Source organism: Artibeus jamaicensis, unplaced genomic scaffold (assembly GCF_021234435.1).
Source record: "Artibeus jamaicensis isolate MK-2021 breed Jamaican fruit bat unplaced genomic scaffold, CSHL_Jam_final contig_518, whole genome shotgun sequence".
In the NCBI taxonomy this organism is placed as follows: domain Eukaryota; kingdom Metazoa; phylum Chordata; class Mammalia; order Chiroptera; family Phyllostomidae; genus Artibeus; species Artibeus jamaicensis.
In genome coordinates this window covers 855,010-878,612 of record NW_026521870.1, presented here as the reverse complement: position 1 = coordinate 878,612, position 23,603 = coordinate 855,010, and the positions used below count along the sequence as shown (strand labels likewise).

Genomic DNA, 23,603 nt, shown 5'->3' with positions numbered 1-23,603 from the left:
TCCCCTCTGCCCTGCCCCCCCCACTAGCACTCCCCCCACTTAGTTCATGTCCATGGGCTATACATGTAAGTTCTGTTTTCCCGTACTCTTCTTAACTTCCCCCTGTCTATTTTGTAACTACCAATTATGTTTCTTATTCCCTGTACCTTTTACCCCATTATCTCCCCTCCCTCTCCCCATTAATAACCCTCCATGTGATTTCCATTTCTGTGATTCCATTCCTGTTTTAGTTGTTTGCTTAGTTTGTTTTCTTTGTGTTTTTTAGGTTCAGTTGTTGATAGTTGTGGGTTTGTTGTCATTTTACTGTTCATAGTTTTGATCTCCTATTGCTTAGGTAAGTCCCTTCAACATTTCATATAATAAAGGCTTGGTGATGATGAACTCCTTTAATTTGACTTTATCTGGGAAGCACTTTATCTGCCTTTCCATTCTACGTGATAGCTTTTTCTGGGCAAAGCAATCTTGAATGTAGGTCCTTGCCTTTCATGATTTTGAATACCTTTTAGCCTCTTCTTGCCTGTAAGGTTTATTCTGAACAGTCAGGTGGTAGTCTTATGGGAACTCCTTTCTAGGTAACTCTCTCCTTTTCTCTTCATGCTTTTAATTCTCTCCTTATATTTAATCTTGGATAATTTAATTATTATGTGCCTTGGTGTGTTCCTTCTTTGGTCCAATTTCTTTGGAACTCCCTGAGCTTCCTGAACTTCCTGGAAATCTATTTCCTTTACCACATTGGAGAAGTTCTCCTTCATTATTTTTTAAAATAAGTTTTCAATTTATTGCTCTTCCTATTCTCCTTCTGGCATCCCTATAATTCAGACACTGGAATGTTTAAAGTTTTCCTGAAGGTTGCTAAGCCTCTCCTCTTTTCTTTTTCTTTCTTTCTTTTCTTTCTTTTTTTTTTTTTTTGAATTCTTGTTTCTTCATTCTGTTCTGGTTGAAAGTTTATTTATTCCTTCTGATCTAAATCATCGATTTGAGTCCTGGTTTCCTTTCCTTCATTGTTGATTTCCCATATATTTTTCTTTACTTCATTTTGCATAGCTTTCAATTCTTCCTCTGTTTTGTGACTATACTCAGTCATTTCTGTGAGCATCCTGATTACCAGTGTTTTGAACTCTGCATCTGACAGGTTCAATATCTCCTCATTGCTTAGTTCTTTTTTTCTGGAGTTTTGATCTTTTCTTTTATTTGTGCTATATTTCTTTGTCTTGGCACACCTGTTGTGTTGTAAGGGGCAGAGCCTAAGGTATCTTAGGTATTCACCAGTACAGGGCAACCCATGTTGCTGTGTTGTGGTGCTGTTGTGGGGGACAGTCAGAACAATGCTGCTTGCTCTGCTAACATCCCACTTTTAGTCACTTCTGCTCCCCACAAGCGAACTGAACCCTTCTGGTGCTGATTCTCAGGTGGGTGGGTTTGTGCATGTTCCAGAACCCCGTGGGTGTCTCCAACAATCTTTCCTGTGAAGCTGGGAGTTTCTCCTGTTACTGCAACCTCTCCCCCCGACACACAGTTTTTTACAGCCAGGTTTTGAGGCTTTCTTTTACTATGCTGGAACCCAGGGTTGTGGAGTCTGTCTAGTTTCCAGCTGTTCCTCCCAGCTCATCTACATGCAAATGTGGGATTGCCTAGTCTGTCAGCTACCACTTTACCTGCCTGGTCCTCCAGCCCCACCTGCCCTGTCTACTGCCTTGCTACACATCCTCTCCACCCTGGGTGCCTGTCTCTGCCCCTCCTACTGGACTGGAGGAATGTTTCTACCTTAACTCCTTGTTGTTGTACTTCCATACAGTTCAATTTTCTGGCAATCCTGGGTGTGTTTTGTTTTTAAATTTGATAAAATTTAGAACAAAATTTAAACCTTGTCATTTTATCCTTCTTTTGGTTGTCCTTTTCATTGTGTGAGGAGGCAAAGCATATCCCCTACTGAAAATTTTCATATCAAAATGTTAAAAAGTAGATTGAGATTACTCAATCCCTATCAAATTACTTCAACTCTCTATCAAATTACTTTAAAAAATAATTTCAGGCTGCCGTGGGTCAGTGAATTGAGTGCTGACTTGCAAACCAAAGGGTCACTGGTTTGATACCTTGTCAGGGAACGTGCTTGGGTTGTGGGCCAGGTCAGGTCCCCAGTAGGGGGTGTGCAAGAGGCAACCACACATTGACATTTCTCTCCTTTTTTCCCCTCCCTACCCCTCTGTCTAAAATAAATAAATAAATCTTTAAATAATAACTTCAATTCATTAGATGAGTAACATAACATAAAACCATGTAAATGTAACTGTGATTGCATGTCTTTCACCAATTCATTTGGTAACATCTGCCTTGCACATGGGGAAGAGGTGCCACTGCTTTTCTGTTTGATATTGTGCTTCCAGAAGCATGCGTATCTGGTGTGTCTTTATACATGCGTTTATGCAGTGTGTGCCCCCGAATCTGTTCATTCTACTTGAATCTGTTATTATCATAACAGAATTTCATTAAATGCTATATATACTAATGAATTAGAATGAATATAAGAAGTGGATACTCCTAAGAAAGAGATATGTTATATACATACAAATTAAGTTGAATTGTGTATACAGACTTGATAAAAAGAGGTTAAAAGTTAAAAGCAATTTTTTTTAGATATTAGTAGAAAAGATACCTATAAAAGATTAGAAAACAAAATCATTAATATCTACAAACTTGCACTCAGACTTATTCACGAGTTTGTTATGTTCTTGCTGCATTTTAAAAAAAGTAAACTGGAAATGTGCTTTTTGTAAAAAAAATAATAAAACTAACCCAAAACACTAAAACTTCAATCAGCGGATCCAAATTTACACACTGTCTTTAGCTGACATCTGAAAACTTAAAAATTTATTGTCTGATCATTGCATTTAATATCAAAATTCACACAAGTACTCTCCGTTACCCTCTCCCTAGATTGACTGTTTTTGAACAAATTGTTATTTAGTCATTCACAAAAAATAAACAATATAAATATCTAACCAATTTTTTAAACTGAATTAATACCAGTACTGATCATGTCAAATATTAGGGTTTCTATAGTTTTCTCAGTAGGTGAGCACGGATGTATAAGTATTTGGTAAAGCAAGATGAATTTCTACACTATGTGTACGTATATTTTCCTATGGTTATATCTGTTATACTGTAACCATTTTCACATGCCATTAAATATTATTCACAAATACAATTTTAGGACTCCCAGTCAATATGGAGGCTCACCTTCATCTTGGCTCACCTCACTTAACCACAGCAAAAATTACAACTACACTACAAAACAACTATCACCCACAATGATCAGAAAGTCAATCTGTATGGAAGTCCAACAAGAAGGGAATTACAGATGTCACATTCATCCAGACATGTAGGAGGGGCAGAGATGCAAAGATGTGAAGACACAGAACAGGCAGTCTCATACTCATGAGTGGTGAATAATGATCGGGAGGGACACCTCAGGAGTGACGGACCCCAGCCCCACACCAGATCACCAGCCTAAGGTTCTAGCATTGGAAAGATAAGCCCCCATAACTTATGGCTATGAAAACCAGTGGGGTTTGTGGTGATGGAAGAAACTGCAGGATTCTTAGGTGTCTCTTCATAAAGAGCCCACAGCAGACTTAGGACTTTTTTCTTCCTTTTTTCACAAGGAAGAAAAAAAAAACATTCAATCAGAACAGAAAGAAGAAAAAAGAATCCATAAAAAGGAACCTCTGGGACAACTTCAAATATACAAACATTTGAACCATATAGGTGTTGGAAGAAGAGCAAGAAATTTAAAGAACAAGAAATTTAAACTTATTTGAAAAAAATAATGAAGGAGAACTTCCCTAATTTCATGAAGGAAGTAGACATACAAGTCCAGGAAACACAGAGAGTTCCAACAAAATAGACACAAAGAGGCCCCAACAAGACACATCATAATTAAAATGCAAAAGGTTAAAAGTAAAGAATCTTAAAAGCAGCAAGAGAAAAGGAGACAGTTACCTACAAAGTAGTTCCCACAAGGCTGACAGCTGATTTCACAAATGAAACTTTGCAGGCTAGAAGGGACTGGCAAGAACTATTCAAAGTGATGAAAAGCAAGGACCTACAACTTAGCTTACTCTATCCAGCAAAGCTATCATTTAAAATTGAAGGGCAGATAAAGTACTTCCCAGACAAGGTAAAGTTAAAGGAATTCATCATCACCAAGCCAATATTATATGGAATACTAAAGGGACTTATTTAAGAAAAAGAAGATCAAAACTATGAACATTAAAATGGCAATAAATTCACAACTATTGACAATTGAATCTAAAAAAACAAACTAAGCAAACAAGCAGAACAAAAAAAGAATCATAGACATGGAGATCATTTGGAGGGTTATCAGTTCAAAAGGGAAAGGGAGAAATGGGGGGAGAGGTACAGGGATTAAGAACTACAAACTGGTAAGTAGAGAATAGATGGAATCATAAGAACAGTCAAAGAAGTGAAGTAGCTAAAGAATTTATATGCATGACCCATGGACATGAACTAAGGGTGGGGCACTGCCAGAGGGAATAGGTGGAATCTGAGGTATGGGGGAAAGGGGAGAAAAATTGGGACAACTGTAATAGCATAATCAATAAAATATATTTTAAAAAATATACCATTTTAATGGCAGTATAATATTGCTTTCCATCAATACTTTAACATATTTTAGCAGTCTCCTATTATTGGACATTTACATTATTGTTAGATTTTACTGCTTTGGTGAATAATTATATACATCAAGCTTTGTCTACATTTAATTTTTTTAATGTATAATTCATTTTCAAAGGTAAAAGATTACATCAAAGTATATGAATATTTTAATCTCTCAGTTTACATGTTGTCAGATAGCTTTCCAGATAGTGAGACCTATTTTTCAGCACTAGTGTCAGAATTAACTATTCATGATTTTAAATATCTTGGCCAAATTAGAAATACAGCATCTCATAATTGTTTTAATTATGCATTTTTATTAAAAGTAAGTTGAAATTTTTGCTCAAATTTGGACATTGTCTTTCTTCTTTTGCAAATGGTCTGAGTTTTTCTTACTGTTCTCTTAGAGTACTGGTTGTTTTAGTTGTATAAAGGCTAAAAGTCATCTTATACATAGGGCAAAAATGTATGTTCATCTTTTAAAATTTTAAATATTAGCATTTTTAAACTTACACAAGCAATTCTTCATTGTCAGGAAATTAGAAAACAAAGAAGAAACATATTAGATGTGCTAAGATTAGACCATTCTTACATTCCAAGTATTTTTTTAAAAAATCACTCAGTCATAATACACTTTTCCTTAAAATATTGCTTCTAAAACTCCCCCATGTAAAACCAGTTCTGAAAGATGTAACAAATGTTCTTTGGGGAAAAATAAAACTCCATACTAAGATAAGCTTTTGAAAAAGCTCATTAAGGCTGTTTTTAAAAATTCATGGTATAAGAAAAGCATATTAGGCTTACTACTCAACAATTAAAAGACTGATAATCCAATTTTTAAAATAGGTAAAGGCCTTGAATAAACATTTCTCCAAAGATATACAAGTGACCAATAAATACATAAAAAGACCCAAAATCATGGAGACTGAATGGTATGCTATTAAACAATGAATGGGTCAAGAATGAAATTAGGGAAGAAATAAAAAAGTTTCTGAAAACAAATGAAAACGATCTCACAACAAACCAAAACTTATGGGACACAGCTAAGGCAGTTTTCAGAGGGAAGTTTATAGCAATACAGGCCTACCTAAAGAAGATAGAAACATTTCAGACAAACAACCTAAACCTATACCTGCAAGAACTCGAGGAACAACAACAAAGACAGCCCAGAGCAAGCAGAAGGAAGGAAATAACCAAGATTAGAGCAGAATTAAATGACATAGAGACTAAAAGCACAATTCTAAGGATCAATGAATCCAGGAGTTGGTTCTTTGAAAAGATAAACAAAATAGACAAGCCTTTAAGTAGGCTCATCAAGAAAAGAAGGGAGAAGACACAAATAAACACAACAAGAAATGAAAGAGGAGAGATTACAACCAATACCACAGAAATAGAGAGGATTGTAAGAAATTACTATGAAGAACTGTATGCCAAGAAATTTGAAAACCTAGGGGAAATGGACACATTTTTAGAAAAATATAATCTCCCAAAACTCAATGAAAAAGAAGTAGAAAACCTGAATAGACAAATAACAGCAAAAGAAATTGAAGCTGTAATCAAAAAACTCCCATCACACAAAGCCTTGGACCAGATGGTTTCACAGGAGAATTCTACAAAGCATTGAAGGAAGAGCTAACCCCTATTCTCCACAGACTATTCCAAAAAATCCAAAAGGATAGAAAACTCCCAAACTCCTTTTATGAAGCCAGCATCATCCTAATTCCAAAACCAGATAGAGATACAACAAAGAAAGAAAACTTCAGGCCAATATTACTGATGAACATAGATGCTAAAATCCTCAACAAAATATTAGCAAATCGCATCCAACAATATATCCAAAAGATTATACACCATGACCAAGTGGGATTCATCCCAGGGATGCAAGGATGGTTCAACAGTCGCAAATCAGTAAATGTAATTCATCACATAAACAAAAGCAAAGACAAAAACCACATGATCATATCAATAGATGCGGAAAAAGCTTTTGATAAGGTACAACACCCATTTATGATAAAAACACTCAGCAAAGTGGGAATAGAGGGAGCATTACTCAATATAATAAAGGCCATATATGAGAGACCTACAGCCAATATCAGACTCAATGGGCAAAAACTAAAAGCTTTTCCACTAAGATCAGGAACAAGACAAGGATGTCCACTTTCACCACTTCTATTCAATATAGTTTTGGAATTTTTGGCCACAGCAATCAGGGAAGAAAAGGAAATAAAAGGCATCCAAATAGGAAAGGAGGAAACAAAACTGTCACTGTTTGCAGATGACATGATAGTGTACATGGAAAATCCTATAGACTCTACCCAAAAACTGCTCAAACTAATTAATGAGTTTGGCAAAACAGCAGGATACAAAGTCAATATCCAGAAATCAAAGGCATTTTTGTATACTAACAATGAATCAGCAGAAGCAGAAATCAAGGAAAAATCCCATTCGATATAGCAAAAAGAAAAATAAAATATCTGGGAATAAACCTAACTAAGGAGGTAAAAGACCTGTATGCAGAAAACTACACAGCACTGAAGAACGAAATCAAGGAAGACACAAACAAATGGAAACATATACCTTGTTCATGGATTGGAAGAATTAACATCATCAAAATGTCCATACTACCCAAAGGAATATACACATTCAATGCAATACCTATTAAAATACCAATGGCATATTTCACAGACATAGAACAAACACTTCAAAAATTTCTATGGAACCATAAAGGAGCCCGAATAGCAGCTGCACTTTTGAGAAAGAAGAACAAAGTAGGAGGGATCAAAATACCTGATATCAAACTGTATTACAAAGCCACGGTAATCAAAACAGCCTGGTACTGGCATAAAAACAGGCACATAGACCAATGGAACAGAACAGAGAGCCCAGAAATCAACCCAACTCTCTACAGTCCATTAATATTTGACAAAGGGGGCAGTAACATAAAATGGAGTAAAGATAGCCTCTTCAACAAATGGTATATGGAGAACTGGACAGCTACCTGCAAAAAAATGAAACTTGAGCACCAACTTACACCATACACCAAAATAAATTCAAGGTGGATAAAAGACTTAACTATAAGCTGTGACACCATTAAAGTCCTAGAGGAGAACATTGGCAAAAAAACTCAGATATTCCACGCAGCAACATTTTTTCCGATATGTCCACTAGAGCAAGGAATATAAAGGAAAGAATAAACAAATGGGATCTCATCAAAATAAAAAGCTTCTGCATGGCTAAAGAAAACAGTATTAAATTAGCAAGACAACCAACTGTATGGGAAAACATATTTGCCAATGATACCTCAGACAAAGGTTTAATATCCAAAATACACAAAGAACTTACAAGACTCCACTCTAAGAAGACATCGAACCCAATTAAAAAATGGGAAAAGGACTTGAACAGACACTTCTCCAAAGAGGACATACAGAATATCCAGAGACACATGAAGAGATGCTCAATATCATTAGCTATCAGAGAGATGCAAATTAAAACCACAATGAGATACCACTTTACACTGATCAGGATGGCTATCATAAACAAAGCAACAAACAACAAATGTTGGAGAGGTTGTGGGGAAAAGGGTCCTTAGTTCACTGTTGGTGGGATTGAAGACTGGCACAAGCATTTGGAAAACAGTATGGAATTTTCTCAGAAAAATAAAAATCGACCTACCTTTTGACCCAGCAATTCCACTGCTAGGATTATATCCTAAGAATCCTAAAATATCAGTTTCAAAGAACCTATGCACCACAATGTTCATAGCAGCACAATTTACAATAGCCAAGAGTTGGAAGCAACCTAGGTGCCCATCAGTAAATGAATGGATCAAAAAATTGTGGTACATATACACAATGGAATTCTATGCAGCAGAGAGAAAGAAGGAGCTACTACCCTTTACAACAGCATGGATGGAACTGGAAAGCATTATGCTGAGTCAAATAGGCCAGGCATTGAAAGACAAATACCATATGATCTCACCTTTAACAGGAAGCTAAACAACAAAACAAACAAGCAATCAGAATAAAAATAAAGACACTGAAATAGAGAACAAGTGGGCAGTGACCAGAGGGGAGAGGGAAGGGAATTTAAGGGGGAAAAAGGTGAGGGATTTTGAGGAGCAAGTGTGAAAGATACAGGGATGAGGACTAGGGAGTAGGAAGTGGGAGGGAGGTGGGTAGATGGGGCAGGGGGGGTCTGGGATGGGAGAAATAGACAAAAAACTGTACTTGAAAAATAACTAAATAAAATTTAAAAAAGTTCATGGTATAAAAAAAGTATATTAGGCTTACTACTCAACAATTAAAAGACTGATAATCCAATTTTTAAAATAGGTAAAGGCCTTGAATAAACATGTCTCCAAAGATATACAAGTGACCAATAAATACATAAAAAGATTTTCAAAATCACTAGTCATTAGGAAAATGAAAAGCAAGCCACAATCAGATACCATTTCTTATCTGGTGAAGGAAGAGGAGCAGGAGGAGAAGAAGAGACTAACAAGTTCTATCAATAATGTGGAGACTTGTGCTCTTTTCCTCCCTTGCTGCTTGAAGATCAGCAGCCATCATGAATGACACAGTGACTATCTAGACCAGGATTCATGACTAACAGACTACTCCGGTGGAAATAAATGCCCATTGATTTCCTTCACCCTGGAAAGGCAACAGTACTCAAGATAGAAGTTCTGGAAAAACTAGTCAAAATGTATGACCACACCAGATGTCATCTTTGTGTTTGGATTCAGAATCCATTTTGGTGGTGGCAAGATAACTGGCTTTGGCCTGATTTATGATTCTTTGGATTATGCAAAGAAAAATGAACCCAAACACAGACTTGCAAGATATGGCCTGTATGAAAGAAGAATACCTCAAGAAAACACAGAAAGGAATGCAAGAACAGAATGAAGAAAGTCAGGGGGACTGCAAAGGTTAATACTGGTACAGGCAAAAAGTGAGCAGGAGATTGGACAACAGAAGGAGTAAAGATTCTTCAGTGACTTTATCTGTGATGATTATGCAGACTTTTCATGAGAAGATTTTAAACTAAGGATTAAAAAAGAATGTGGAGATTTGTTACAGGGGCTGCAAAATGGAGCACCTGCTATAGAAAACTTAGGCAGTTCCCCAAAAAGTCAAACACAGTACTATCATGTAACCTAGTAATTCCACTCCTATGCATATACCCTAAAAAATTCAAAATACATGTTCATATAAGAGACTTGTACATGAATATTCATAGGAGTGTTATTCATAATAGCCAGAAATGGGAACAACCCAAATGTCCATCAATAGGTGAGTGGATAAATAAAATATGTAATACCAATAGAATGGATTATTATTAAGACATAAATAAGAATGACTGGATGTGAGGGCGATCTGGCTGAGACATCTGTCACCCCATTGATCGCTGGGGTTGATTCGGCTGATCTGGCTGGCTAGGCGGGTATCCCCTTCCTCCCTCACTGATCCATGTGTGTCCCTCCCGAAGCTGCGCGCTCGGTCGAAGAGGACGACCTTCCCAACTAGAGGAGAGGACCGGTCTTTGGTCAAGGGTATAGGAGTAGCTGCGCTCCCCTGCTAGAACCTCCAAACAAGCTCTCAAGAATGACATACATCATTCTTTAACATACTTCAATGTGGATGAACCTTGAAAACACATTAAGTAAAAGAAGCCAATCACAAAAGGCCACATATTATATGATTTCACTTTTATAAAATAAATCCGGTCGAGAATAGGTAATCCTCAGAGACAGAAAGTAGACTAGTGGTTTCCAGCAGATGGAAGGAGGAGGGATTTGAAACTGACTGCAAAGAGGCATGAGGTTCTTTCTGGGGTGATGGAAATGTTTTCAAATTAGTTAGTGGTGATAATTGCAGAACACAGTGAATATACTAAGACTTACTAAATTCTACACTTTAAAATAAATTTTAGAAGCTTCAAGATGGTGGTGGAATAGGTGGAAACTATATTCACCTTCTCCCAGGAACAAATTGGAATTACAGCTAAATTATGGAACAATCATCCTTAATAACCAACTGAATACTAACTGAAAAGAAGTCTTATAACCAAGAATTTACAGAAGAAGCCACGTTGAGACTAGTTGGAAAGGCAGTGATGCAAAAAGGGCTGGTTCTACTCCCATCGCAGCAGCTGAGGTTTTGAGAGATATATCAGCTGTAAGGGGTTCATTCTGGTAAGTATGGTGTCTAAGCCCCAAGCTGGGCTTCCCAGGCCAGAGCACCAGAGCTGGGAAGAGGCATCTATATAACTTCTGACTAGGAAAACAAACAGGTATTCTGCTCAAAAGAGAGAGACAGGAATCCACTACAGACACAGGCACTCTCTTAAAGGGCCAATACACAAAATCTTATTTTCAGTCAACTTACCATGGGCTCTGGTGAAGGGAGAGCAGACTGAACTAGAGTCATGTGAGGAGAATCTGAGGTTTGTTTCTCAAAGGAAACAGGTGAAAAGATAGCTGCCAGGATCCCTATATTGAATCACTGTCCCATACCACAGACATCATCTTTCTAGGGTAGTACACTCCCCTCTGCACAGTATCAGCCTGGAGGAATAGAATAGAGACACCCTCTGGACTCCCACTTGCCCCACCCTATGGAGCTTATGCCCTGCTAAGGAGTAAGCTATCTGGGCCAGGATGTAGAGGTCTGGCCAAACTCAGTGACTGAGTTGTATGGCTTTGGGGTATGGGTCATTTCCCCTACTTTTCCATGAACCTTTTGGTGCTTCCCCTTCATGGGAAATCCACTACAACAACCCTCTAGGCTTCTGGCAGACACACCTTCTGAGCTCTGGATCCAGAAACTTCAACTACCTAATTCCTAGTGGCACCACCCTGCCATGGTCATAGCAAAGTGTGGGACAGGCTGAGTTGAGTGGCTCTGGGACAGGGGCCATCCCCACCACTTCCCTAAAGCCAGGATGACAATTCCCCCTCCCAGGAGATCCACTATCCCCATCTACCAGACTCTCAGAAGCTCCACCATGTTGAGCTCTCTCTACTCTTGGCAGAATCTGGGACAGACTGAGTTGTATGGCTCCAGAACAGGGGCCACGTTTTCCTCCCACGCCCAACCTGTGCAGAGCCCTTCACATGGCCAAATATATGTCTTCTTGGGCCTGATAAATTCTGCTGACCTCAAACTGATGACTCACCAAGACTCCACTCTACTAAAAAGGCATGAGAGCACCCAGCAGGTGGCAGTTAGGTTTCATATTTTGGGGACCTTTGCTGAGTGGCTTTCAGACTTAGCACTGGCACTGGAACCAACATTAAACTTGTATTAATTTGGTGAACACCCCTTGCATTTCCCTGGTGACTCACTGTGAACCTACCTCATGCAACTCGAGTACCACCAAAGGCTCTTTCGGGTACTGAGTCTAACAGGCAGCTGTCCGGAAGAGGCCAGCAGAGGCAGATAAGGTGCCTTGACTTTTTCTGACCTGCCCAAGGGCCCAGTGATGGTAAAAGCTGGCATTGGTGTGTAGCTTCCTGTGTGTACTCAGGCACCAGAAGAGGCAGTGGATCACAAATTCTGGATCATTTTTTGGCTCCAGAGAGGTTGCCCAGGGTCAGTCACAGGCAGTGTCTGATATTTGTCTGAACCAGAGTCCTTCTCAAGAGGAAATCAGTCCAGCACACACTGTAGCCAGCTTCAGGCAACATTAGAGCAAGATCTAATAAGCTTCACAAATGGCATATCCAAAGGGAGATCTCAACAGTCACCAAACCCTGATGAAGCAAATTCTGATTTGTTTGGTTAGCACCTGCACAGCAGCTCACAGGCTGTGGTAGGGTTTGAGCCTCCATACCAGCCAGCCTGAAAGTTGATCACATGCAAGGACAAACCAATAAGAGTCAAGACTCAATTAAAACAGGAGGACCCATACAACCCACACAAGGAACATTCCTGGAGCACCCAGCCCAGGTGATCAAGGAGACTGCACCACTGGACCCCACAGGATATCTACTACATAAGGCAACCTCACAAAGACTGGAGGTCAGAGCAGATCTATCTAATGCATAGGAACAAAAACAAAGAAGAAGTCAAAATGGGGAGACAAAGAAACATGCCTCAAATGAAAGAACAGAAGAAATCTCCAGAAAAAGTTAAATAAAATGGATGCAAGCAGGATAAAAAAACAAAAGACGAGGAATTGTGATAACAAATAAAGAGAAGGGGGGGGGAAACAATAAAAATAAAAATGCCAAAAAAAAGAAAAGAAAAAGAATTTTTGTGGATGGTGGGGTGCGTGGGTAGGGAAAGGGTTGCGCAATCTTCCCCTCCATTCTTCCATTTTTCTTTTTTGGGGAAATTCTATCCTTTGAGACAGCATAAATGGACCTGTAGAGCATTATGCTATATGAAACAGGCCAGTCAGAGAAAGACAAGTACCGTGATTTCACATAGTGGAATCTAGTGAACAAAATAAACTAAAAAACCAAAATAGAAACAGACCCTTATATACAGAGAACAGACAGACAGCTGCTAGAGGGGAGGGTGGTTGCAAGGCTGGGTGAAATAGTGAAGTATGGTAATCACCAAAGGGAAAAGGGGGTTGGAGGTAGGTAGGAGAGATTAAAAGGGTGATAATTGGTAATGGAAAGCATCTTGACTTGGGGTGGTGAACACGCAATACAATATATAAATGATGCATTATAGGATTGTACACCTGAAAACTGTATCATTCTATTAACCAATGTCACCCCAATAAAATCAATAAAAGAGAAAACCTAAATTTTATGTTATGGGAATTACATCTCAAAAAGAAAAACAAAAAGAGTGTATTAAAGTCTCTAAGAAGTACTGTTTAACTTTGTTTAACTAGCATATTCCAAGCTTTTTACTATTGTAATACTCTTTTACCATATAAAACCTATTAACACTCTTGAGACACTAATGTTTGCAAGAAGCAGTGTGGGAAAAGCTGTTATTAACACAGTATTTTAAAAGTCACTCTAAGATGTGGCTAATAACAGCTCCTTATTGAAGATGAGATAAGAAGAGAGAGAAGGGGTGAGCTAGGGGCTTGAAAGATAAATTTTATCAACCTCACAATTATTCAGTGAGCTGCTCACTTGTCCTATTCTCTGGAACCAGAAAGCTAAACCCCTGCAGAGTTATTCATTTTATAACAGACTTTTCTTCATTTTTGTTCTTATTGTTAGAAATGTTATCAGATCATATAGGTTAAAGTCAGGTTTAAAAAAATGTCTCATAATACAAATAGTTATTTTAAAAAGAAAACAATTAAGGATAAACTGAACATTCCCCCAGAATATGATCTTTTATAGCTCCATTTACTTTACATTTAACTTGCTATTTGCCAGAGTTCATGTGGAGAGGAACTCTTCTGAAAGAGACCCAGAGTCAACATAGTTAATTAGGTGATAACAACATATGGTTCTGATGTATGAAAACAAAAAGGAGGAAAAGTAGGAGGAAGCTCAGTCTGAACTTTTACCAAAATATTAACAATTTTTGCTATTCTGTTTTCTAAAATGGCAACACCCACACTATCAAGTATCTTTCCATTCAGACATTCAGCGTTCTGAAAACAGTAATTTAGTTGTGTGCTTGCCTCTGAGAGCAGCCTACACGTCTATTGGGCTACATGCAAAAAAAGTCAGCATCAGAGGGTTGAATACAAACAAAAGAACAGAAGACAAGAGTTTAAATTATTGTCAGATTTAACTGCCAGGAAAGAAGTTGACTTCATCCAAGAGAATTTATAAATCAATTATTATGAACATGGAACATAAACTCATTTATAATTATTATCTGAGTTTATTATTATAAACTCATTTATAATTATTATAATTAAAATGGATAGTCTGGCATACTCTATGAAGCGACACTTCTTCTTTTTTAGATTTAGATGTTGATAGTTGTGAGTTTGTTGCCATTTTAATGTTCATGGTTTTCATCTTCTTCTTTTTCTTAAATAAGTCCTTTTAACATTTCATGTAATAATGACTTGGTGGTGATGAACTTTAGATTTAATTGTTTGGGAAGAACTTTATCTGCCCTTCCACTCTAAATGATAGCTTTGCTGGATAGTAAGCAATCAACCAGAATAGAAACAGAATTATAGATATGGAGATAATTTGGAGTGTTATCAGGGAGGGGTAAGAGGAAAAAGGTAGAAGGATTGAGAAGCATAATTAGTAGTTACAAAATAGACCGGGGGTGTAAAGAATACTATAGGAAATGGAGAAGCCAAAGAACTTCTATGCACGACCCATGGACAAGAACTAACAGGGGGTATTTCTGGAACAAAGTGGGGTACTGGGCAGAAGGGGGCAATTGGGATAACTGTAATAGCATAATCAGTTAAATATACATAAAAAAGTGAGTGTCTTCTATAAAACAGTATTTCTTATCAGCAAAGGCCCATGATTGCTAATTGGATTTTTAAATTATTATTTAAGAAAGAGAGAGAATGCATTCTCAATTCTGTTATCTAGTGAGGGATAAGACCTCATTTATAGAAAAGTAATTTCCAGAATTCTTAAAATCTCTGGCATATGAAAAAGTACCCACAAACAAGATGACCTAGTGCTATACCCTTGTTTATTCAGAGCTCAGTCTTGGGGGCAAATCTTTTCTAAAATAACAGAAGTAATATTTATATTTGTCAAGGTACAATAGATTCTTCAAAAACAATTTTTAACATTGACAGGCAAAATTTTAACAAAATAATTTCAAAAACTGTAAATTAGGTAATATAAAGGCAATTTCCATTAGAATCTGCTCTGAAAATGTGGATTCCCTTATGTTCTTGTTTATGAATAACCAGTGTGCTGTGATTCAGAGAACATAGATCTGAGTAGGAATAAGGAAGATAAAAGAATTAGAAGAAATCTAGTTCCTTTTACATTTTTTAAGTACTGACAGTGGTTTCTGAGCACATATCTTATCAAGGCTACATTCCTCTATCTAGAATCTATGGAGGGTCCAGGGAACATTCACAAGTAATTTATTAAGATGCTATGCTATAAATTATGATACAATAAAAGTCCTTGAGGAGAACATAGGCAGGAAAATCTCATATATTCCAAGCAGCAATATTTTCACTGATATATCCCCTAGAGCAAGGGACATAAAGAAAATAATTAAGAATTGGGACTTCATCAAAATAAAAAGATTCTGCATGGCTAAAGAAAACCTGAGCACAATGAAGAGGGAACCAACTGTATGGGAAAATATATTTGCCAATGATACCTCGGACAAGGGTTTGATCTCCAAAATATATACAGAACTCATATGACTCCACTCCAAAAAGACAAATAATCCTATAAAAAAATAGGCAAAAGACCTGAACAGACACTTTTCCAAGGAGGACATACAAAGGGCCCAGAGACATGTAATAGGATGCTCAGCATCACTATCCACAATGCAATTAAAACCACAATGAGATACCACTTCACATCGGTCAAAATGATTATCATAAACAAATCAACAAACAACAAGTGCTGGGGAGGTTGTAGAGAAAAAGGAACCACAGTACATTGGTTTTGGGAATGCAGACTGGTGCAGCCACTGTGGAAAACAGTATGGATTTCCTCAGAAAACTACAAATGGAACTGCCTTTTGACCTGGCAATTCCACTGCAGGGATTATACCCTAAGAATCCTGAAACACTAATTCAAAAGAACCTATGCACCCTAAAGTTCATAACAGCATGATTTACAATAGCCGAGTGTTGGAAGCAACCTAGGTGCCCATCAGTAAATGAGTGGATCAAAAAACTATGGTACATTTACACAATGGAATACTACACTGCAGAAAGATAGAAGGAACTCCTACCCTTCTCACTGGCACAGATGGAACTGGAGAACAGTATGCTATGTGAAGTGAGCCAGGACGTGAAAGACAAATACCACCTGTAAGGGGAACCTAATCAACAAAACAAACAAACAAGCAAAATATAACTAGAGACACTGAAATAAAGAAGAAACTGACAGTAACTAGAGGAGAGAGGAGAGAAGGATAATGGAAGAAAAAAGGGATAGGGTCATCAAGGAACATGTATATAGGACCCATGGACAAAGCCAAAGTGGGGAAAAACTTAGGGTGAGAAGGAAAGTGGTGGTGGGAAAATGGAGACAACTGTACTTGAACAACAATAAAAAAAGATGACATGAGATGGATGAATCTTATATAGTGTTTTTTTTAATTTTTGGATTTATTTTAGGCATAAAGGAAAGAAAAATAGTGGCAATTACTTTTTAATGACCATTTACCATGTTCAATTATATAAGAAATTATATGAGAAAAGTGTTGTAGTTAAAGCAAGACATTACACATATGTACCAGAAAATCTTCCTTAATGATCGCACTTGATGTATGTAATCTTAGAATATATTCCCAAGAAATTAGACAGTCCTCATTTTTTAAAAGATGTAAGAAATAAAATAAGAACTTAGCCTCATGTATCATTAAGACCTCAGCCTTCCCTAAGATATGAGGCTGTACTGAACAATCTTTCACACTCTTTCTACACTCTTGACTGTGAAGAAGGCACTTAAGTCAATCACTCTCCTACCTGAAGGCACTGGTGCCTGCCACCTCCAGGAGAGAAAGGGACAAAATGGTAGGCAAGATAAATTTCCCCAGGATCTCTGATGATAAAGTTTGCAAATGTTTGTATAGTTTTAAATGTATGTATTGATGTAAGACATATGCATGCATATAGATTCAGAAATATCCTCAAACTTAGATAGTAATATCGCCTCCCTTATCCATACCTGCACACTTGTGCACAAACATGAATTTACTAATGCCAACTCTAGTAGTAAATACTATATGAATCTTTAAAGATTTTTTAGTATTTTTATTCAATAACTATTTATTGAGCACTTGTTACATGCCATGAAAGTGAAGGTAACTAGACCACCTGTTATCTTCAAAGAGGTATAAAAGTTTTTAAAGAAGTAAATTCAATAGATTGTTAGAAATGACTTGTAGAGGTCAGAGAAGAGAGTGAAGCATGGAGGAGGGAATAGAGAGTTCCATGGAGGTGGGGGCCAGGGAGAAGCAAAGAGGAGAAGTCATAAAGGCTTAGTAGAAGAGGTGAGTCAGGACAGAGGCACTAAAAGTTCTGCCCCTCTCTCCTTTTCTTCATGTAGGACTTCCTCTGAGCCATTGTGGAGAATGGCTGCCCAGAGCTCCCAAATGTTTACATGTGCTTTTATCCAGCTCATGAATATTGGACTGGGACTGATAAGTCTGGATTCCAAATTGCTGTACTAGTAAATTACACTGACTCAGCTTTGCTTGTATATCTCATGGTCTAAATTGAGGCCAAAAGGTTAGAGTAAAAACATGCCACAGTGGCCTACCCCTTGAAGGGCAAAAAGGAGGGCAGAGGGATAATTCATCTTGATTTCTAAGTTTAACCATTTTCAGGTTTGAGCCATAGAATAGGCTAAGCAATTTGGATCCTTAGAGGTTTTAGAGTCGCTGATGAATACTTCAGGAATTCAGTGGTCCCATTGCTTTACAGCCCCCTTAAACTTTTTCCCCCATTTGCTCAGGCCTACCTTTTTTAAGTATCTTGGAGCTGCCAAATGTCCCTCCACTAAACAAAATCCCATATATGCATAATGAAAAGTTATTTAGCTATAAAAAGGAACAGAGTACTGACACATTCTACAACATGAATGGCCTTTGAAAACATTATGCTAAATAAAAGGAACCAGCCACAAAAGGCCACATATTGCTTGATTCTATTTACATGAAATGTCCTAAATAGGCAAATCCATAGAAAGTAGATTGGTGGTTGTCAGGGACTGGGGTGGGAGGGTGAGAAGAGGGGTTGAGGAGTGACTGCTAATGGATATGGAATTTCTTTTGGAAGGGATGATATATTCTGGAATTAGCGCTGTTGGTTGCACAACCTTGTAAATATACTGAAAGTCACTAAATGTAAACTTTAAAATGATAAATTTTATGGTAGTGAATTGTATGTGTTTTTAAAGTATCTGAATATGATATTAGAACTGGTTTCAGTTCTCATGTTTACATTATGTTATGATGAGCCACCACCTGCTCCTCCTAAGCCTTACTCCCTTACCTATACACTGGGACAGGACTAAACCAGGCTGTACTGAAGGTCCATTTCAGCTCTAAATTCTATGGGCACATTGACCCCCTCCAATTTAGAATCAACCTCCCTCTTTCAAACCTCTGCCACTTGGACCATCTTCTCATTGTGTTTCATATTTCAAAGAAAAACTCATTTCTGAGTCTATCTATAACACCCATTAGGAGCATATGTACTAGGCACTTGAATAGATCATGTCATTTTAACCAACAACTTTGTGAACCAGGCACCATTATTAACACCCTCATCTTACAAAAGCAGACACTGAGAAGGAACATATGTGGCCCAAGTTAGCAAGGAACAGAGCCAGACATGAAACCTGAGCTGGCTAACTCCAGAGGTCATGTAATGAATCATTGCATTGAGCTGCCTTCTTCCACTACCTCTTCCACTTGGCCCAAATCTCATGCCCCTCAACATCTGCTTTAGCAATTTGTTGATTAATTCAACAGCTTTATATTCATCATGCCCACTATTCTTTTCAAGCTGGTTATTTAGGAATTGGAAAATATCCCTGAGGTCTTTGTCAAACGACTGACACAACCAAGACAATATTATTTCTTAATGAAGATAATGCTGGTATATCCAAATGGAATGAATAAACACCAAATTTAGGTTAATTCCTTGTAAATAGGATACATTAATGTAAATTTCATCTCTTGTCAGCTGTGTTCCTTGTACTACTGACTAGAATAATTTGTTTAATTAATGTAGAGTCTTCTTGTTATAGATCATTTACCATACCCAATAAAAGGACATGCCTTTGAATCTCTCAATGTTTAAATTTTCTCAAATATGTTATGAAGCATTTATTTGTAAAGAGACAGACTAAATAATTTAACAAGATTATTCTGAGTAATTTAGCTTAATTTAGGCTAGTAAATAAATACCACTACTATACAGGACCCTTGAATAAAATTGTTATTGAAGGGTGGCAATTGGCTGGCACCTCTTTACAAATGTTAAGCCTTACATATGTGCATGTATTCATTATCACAAGTGTATGTCTCTTAGTCACAGAGACAGGACACCTGAGATTGAATTGCAGCTCATACTTGGGGATGTGGGGGTTTTGGTGATAATTAGTAAAGTTGTAAAAGGTTCTACTTAGTTTAAAGTTGTAATAGGTTCTGCAAAATTAGTTTAAATACACACTATATTTTTTATTTTTAGTGACAATTTTAAAAAGTAGTAGAAAAATCTTGCATCCAGGCAATAAAAGATTAACATGCTATCTAAATCTACTGGTAAAGTACATGTTTCTACTAACTAGTGACTAATATAAGATTTAGTAAGATTTGAAGTCTTTTATAAAACATTCAAATAATTTGTTTTGTAAATGTATTTCTATGTATCTGAAGTTAGAGTATCAAACCACACTGAAAAAAACACTGGCCATTAAGTTTAAAAATTATAATACTATGCTTTAAATGTAATATTAAAAATATTAAACTTTTATTTTAGTCACATATTCTCTGCTTAAAATATATGATTAACTGGATATTAGGGAGAAAGGACTAGAAAGAAAAAAAATCTTAGATCTATTCATAATGCTTTCCCCTAAAACCTGGATTTCATAAAATCTCGCCATCTTAAGAGTTGTATAATTTAACAAATGATTGGATTGAGGATGCCTAATTATTATAGAAAAAATTAATGAAACGCACAGGAAACTACAAAAAGTTTAAGAAAAAAACTGCTAAAATGGTTGCTATATTAGCTGAGTAAAATTAGCCAGGAACTGCAAAGCACAAAAGTTTAATTTATGCAAGCTCTAACAATTTGAAGTGTGACTGCTACTAATCAGACCTGCAAATGCAATTCTCAGGTTTTGAAGCCAGAATATCAAGAATGCAGTAAAATGCTTTTAGGGCCAGAATACTAAATATTGAGTAAAATGCATTTCAGCCTCTGAAAAATGAACAATTTTGTATGAAAGAATATTCAAATATTCCTTTATTGAGCAACCACAATGAGCCTTGAAGATTTACATGATTGAACTGGAATTCAATGCCAAAGACAAGAGGGAAGCATTTTTTTTTCTGGGATGCACAAAGAGATATCCATAATTAAGCATCACACTTCCCTAGGGCAGCATGATTTCTTATATTGACAAGCAAAATGAGGTATTTCAAATCACACATTGCTGGCATACAGTCATCTTTTGCATAACTATTGTTTTAATGTATTTCTGGCTATTAGGCATTTGTCTGTATTTGGTCAGTGAGGCATGCATTTTAAAGACTGTCGCTTTTTCATAAAAGGTTTGGTTATGTTAGTGGAATTACATTTATACAACAGTATCTTAAGAATAATTATGGTCTTATTTTGGCTCATCATACACATATTTTATATTGAAAGGAGTGTGGCTATAACTTCAATGAAATTAGTACATTAAAATTAACTCTAAGTGGAAAAACTTTAAGAAGTATCTTTTTAGATTCATATCTATGCTTTACTTTGCCTTATTTGTCACAGCTACTTAAACACATTAATATCACACACTAATCCTATGATGTGTTGGGAAAATGCCAAACAAATCATGTTTGCTTTACATTCCATTAAAGTCAGAGCCTAATGATAGATTATGTATTCAATAACTCTTTTGTTCTAGATCAAAGAATGCCACATTATTTCAGCCTGGTCCTACTACAACTACTAAAACTACCAAAGAACAGCATACTTTGACATTTTACCTTCTTAAGAGTTTCTTCTACTTTCTCACCAGCACCTAACCAAATTATATCTTTTCAGTTTGTTCTTAAATTGTAAAGAATATATTAAACTTAAATCAAATACCAAAAAATTAATGTGCATTTGTGCCAAAAAGTGACCATTTATCTAAAATGACATTTTGCCTCCTGCTATTTTTAGGTGGGGAGATGCATCCTTCCTTCTTTTATAAAAGGTGGTCAAGAAGAGGCTTGCTGATATGCATTTGTGCAGAAACCTCAAGAAAGAATGCATAAGAGTATATTTTTGAGAACTTTTTCACTGAGGCCTTGTATGTTTACTTTAATACTTAATACTTAGTTCATCTTGGAATAGAATTTTGTCCATTACCGTCTACCCCCTTATATCCTCTTCCACCTCCACCTACCCCCTTTATCCCTCAATCACCACACTGTTGTTCATGTCCATGAGTCCTTTCTCTTTTTTGCAATCCTTCCACACCTCAAGCTCCCCCTAACCCACACCCAGAGCTGTCAGCCTGCTCTCTATCTATGTCTCTCTATCACAGTCTGTTTCCATGTTGCTTGTTAGTTCAATTTGTTCATTAGATTCCACATATGAGCGAAATCATATGGTACTTGTCTTTCTCTGACTCACTTATTTCACTTAGCTTAATGTTCTCCAGGTCCATCCATACTGCTGCAAAAGGTAAAATTTTCTTCTTTTTAATGGATGAGTAGCATTTCATTGTGTAAATGTACCATAGTTGTTCTATATACTCATCAATAACATTATTTATGGATAGGTAGGCATGATTCACCTCCCGTGCAACCACAGAGAGAGTTACAACTATTCCTCAAAACAAATAACAGCCAGAACCATTAGAAAAATGAGCTGTATGAAAGTCTGACAACCAGGATTTAAAAAGCCACATTCATCCACACGGGTATCAGGGGTGGGGTCATAGAGAGAGATGGAAAGGCACATAGACCTGGTGTGGTGTGGAGGGGTGGGTGGCTACAGTAGTGGTAAAGTGGGCAATCCCACATTCGTGTGTGGTGGATAAGAATCAGGAGGGATACCTTGGGAGCAATGTGATCAAGGCCCAAGGCCAGACCACAGAGTCCAGGGTTCCAGCACCAGGAAAATAAATCCCAATACATTCTGGCTGTAAAAATCAGTGGGGATTAGGGTGGTGGAAGAAACTGCTGGATTTTCAGGAGAGTCCTTTGTAAGAGCCCACATGGAGTTAGAATGTATGAAAACCCATCCACTCTAGGATTCACCACCAGGGCAACATCTGGAAGGGCACGATTCGCATATGGGACATGGGTGAAGTGACCAGAAATGGAGCAAGTTCTGGGAAAAAATCTCCAGAAGCCAGGAGGCAGCACTGTCCCCTCTTAGAGCCCTCCCCCCACACGCGGCCACAAAGTGGTAGTGAGTTACCCCATCATGGCAATTACCTAAGGCACCACCTCAATTTACAAGTATCTTTTACAGGGAGTCAAAGCAGATCTACCTAATACACTGAAACAAACATGGGGAGGCTGCTGATTAGAGAAGACAAAGAAATATGGCCCAAATGAAAGAACAGAACAAAACCCCAGAAAAAGAACTAAATAAAATGGAGATAACCAACCTATTAGACGCAGATTTCAAAACACTGGTAATTAGAATGCTCAAAGAATTCACTGAGTACAGCAAAAACATAAGGGAAGAAAGGAAGGTTACACTGAGTGAAATAAAATCTACAGGATACTAATAGTACCACAGAATCAAACCAACAGTTTTGGAACACAAGGAAGAAAAAAGCATTCAATCAGAACAGCAGGAAAAGAAAAGAATTAAAAAAAAATGAGGATAGGCTTAGGAACGTATGGGACTTTAAACATACCAACATCTGAATACCAGAAGGAGAAGAGGAAGAGCAAGAAATTGAAAACATATTTGAAAAAATAATTAAGGAGAACTTCCCTAATTTGGTGAAGGAAATAAACATACAAGTCTAGAAAGCACAGAGAATCCCAAACAAGTTGGACCCAAAGAGGACCACAGTAAGACACATCATAATTAAAACGCCAAAGATAAAAGATAGAGAAGCAAGAGAAAAGCAGAGGGTT

At 37.2% G+C, this 23,603-nt stretch overlaps 1 protein-coding gene and 1 pseudogene across 1 annotated transcript in view; one reads left to right on the top strand and one right to left on the bottom strand.

The window, feature by feature from the left end:
- The window catches only part of RELN (reelin), a 573,805-nt gene that overhangs the window by 458,407 nt on the left and 91,795 nt on the right, over window positions 1–23,603 (bottom strand).
- On the top strand, window positions 9,244–9,683 carry LOC128627997 (40S ribosomal protein S24-like; annotated as a pseudogene).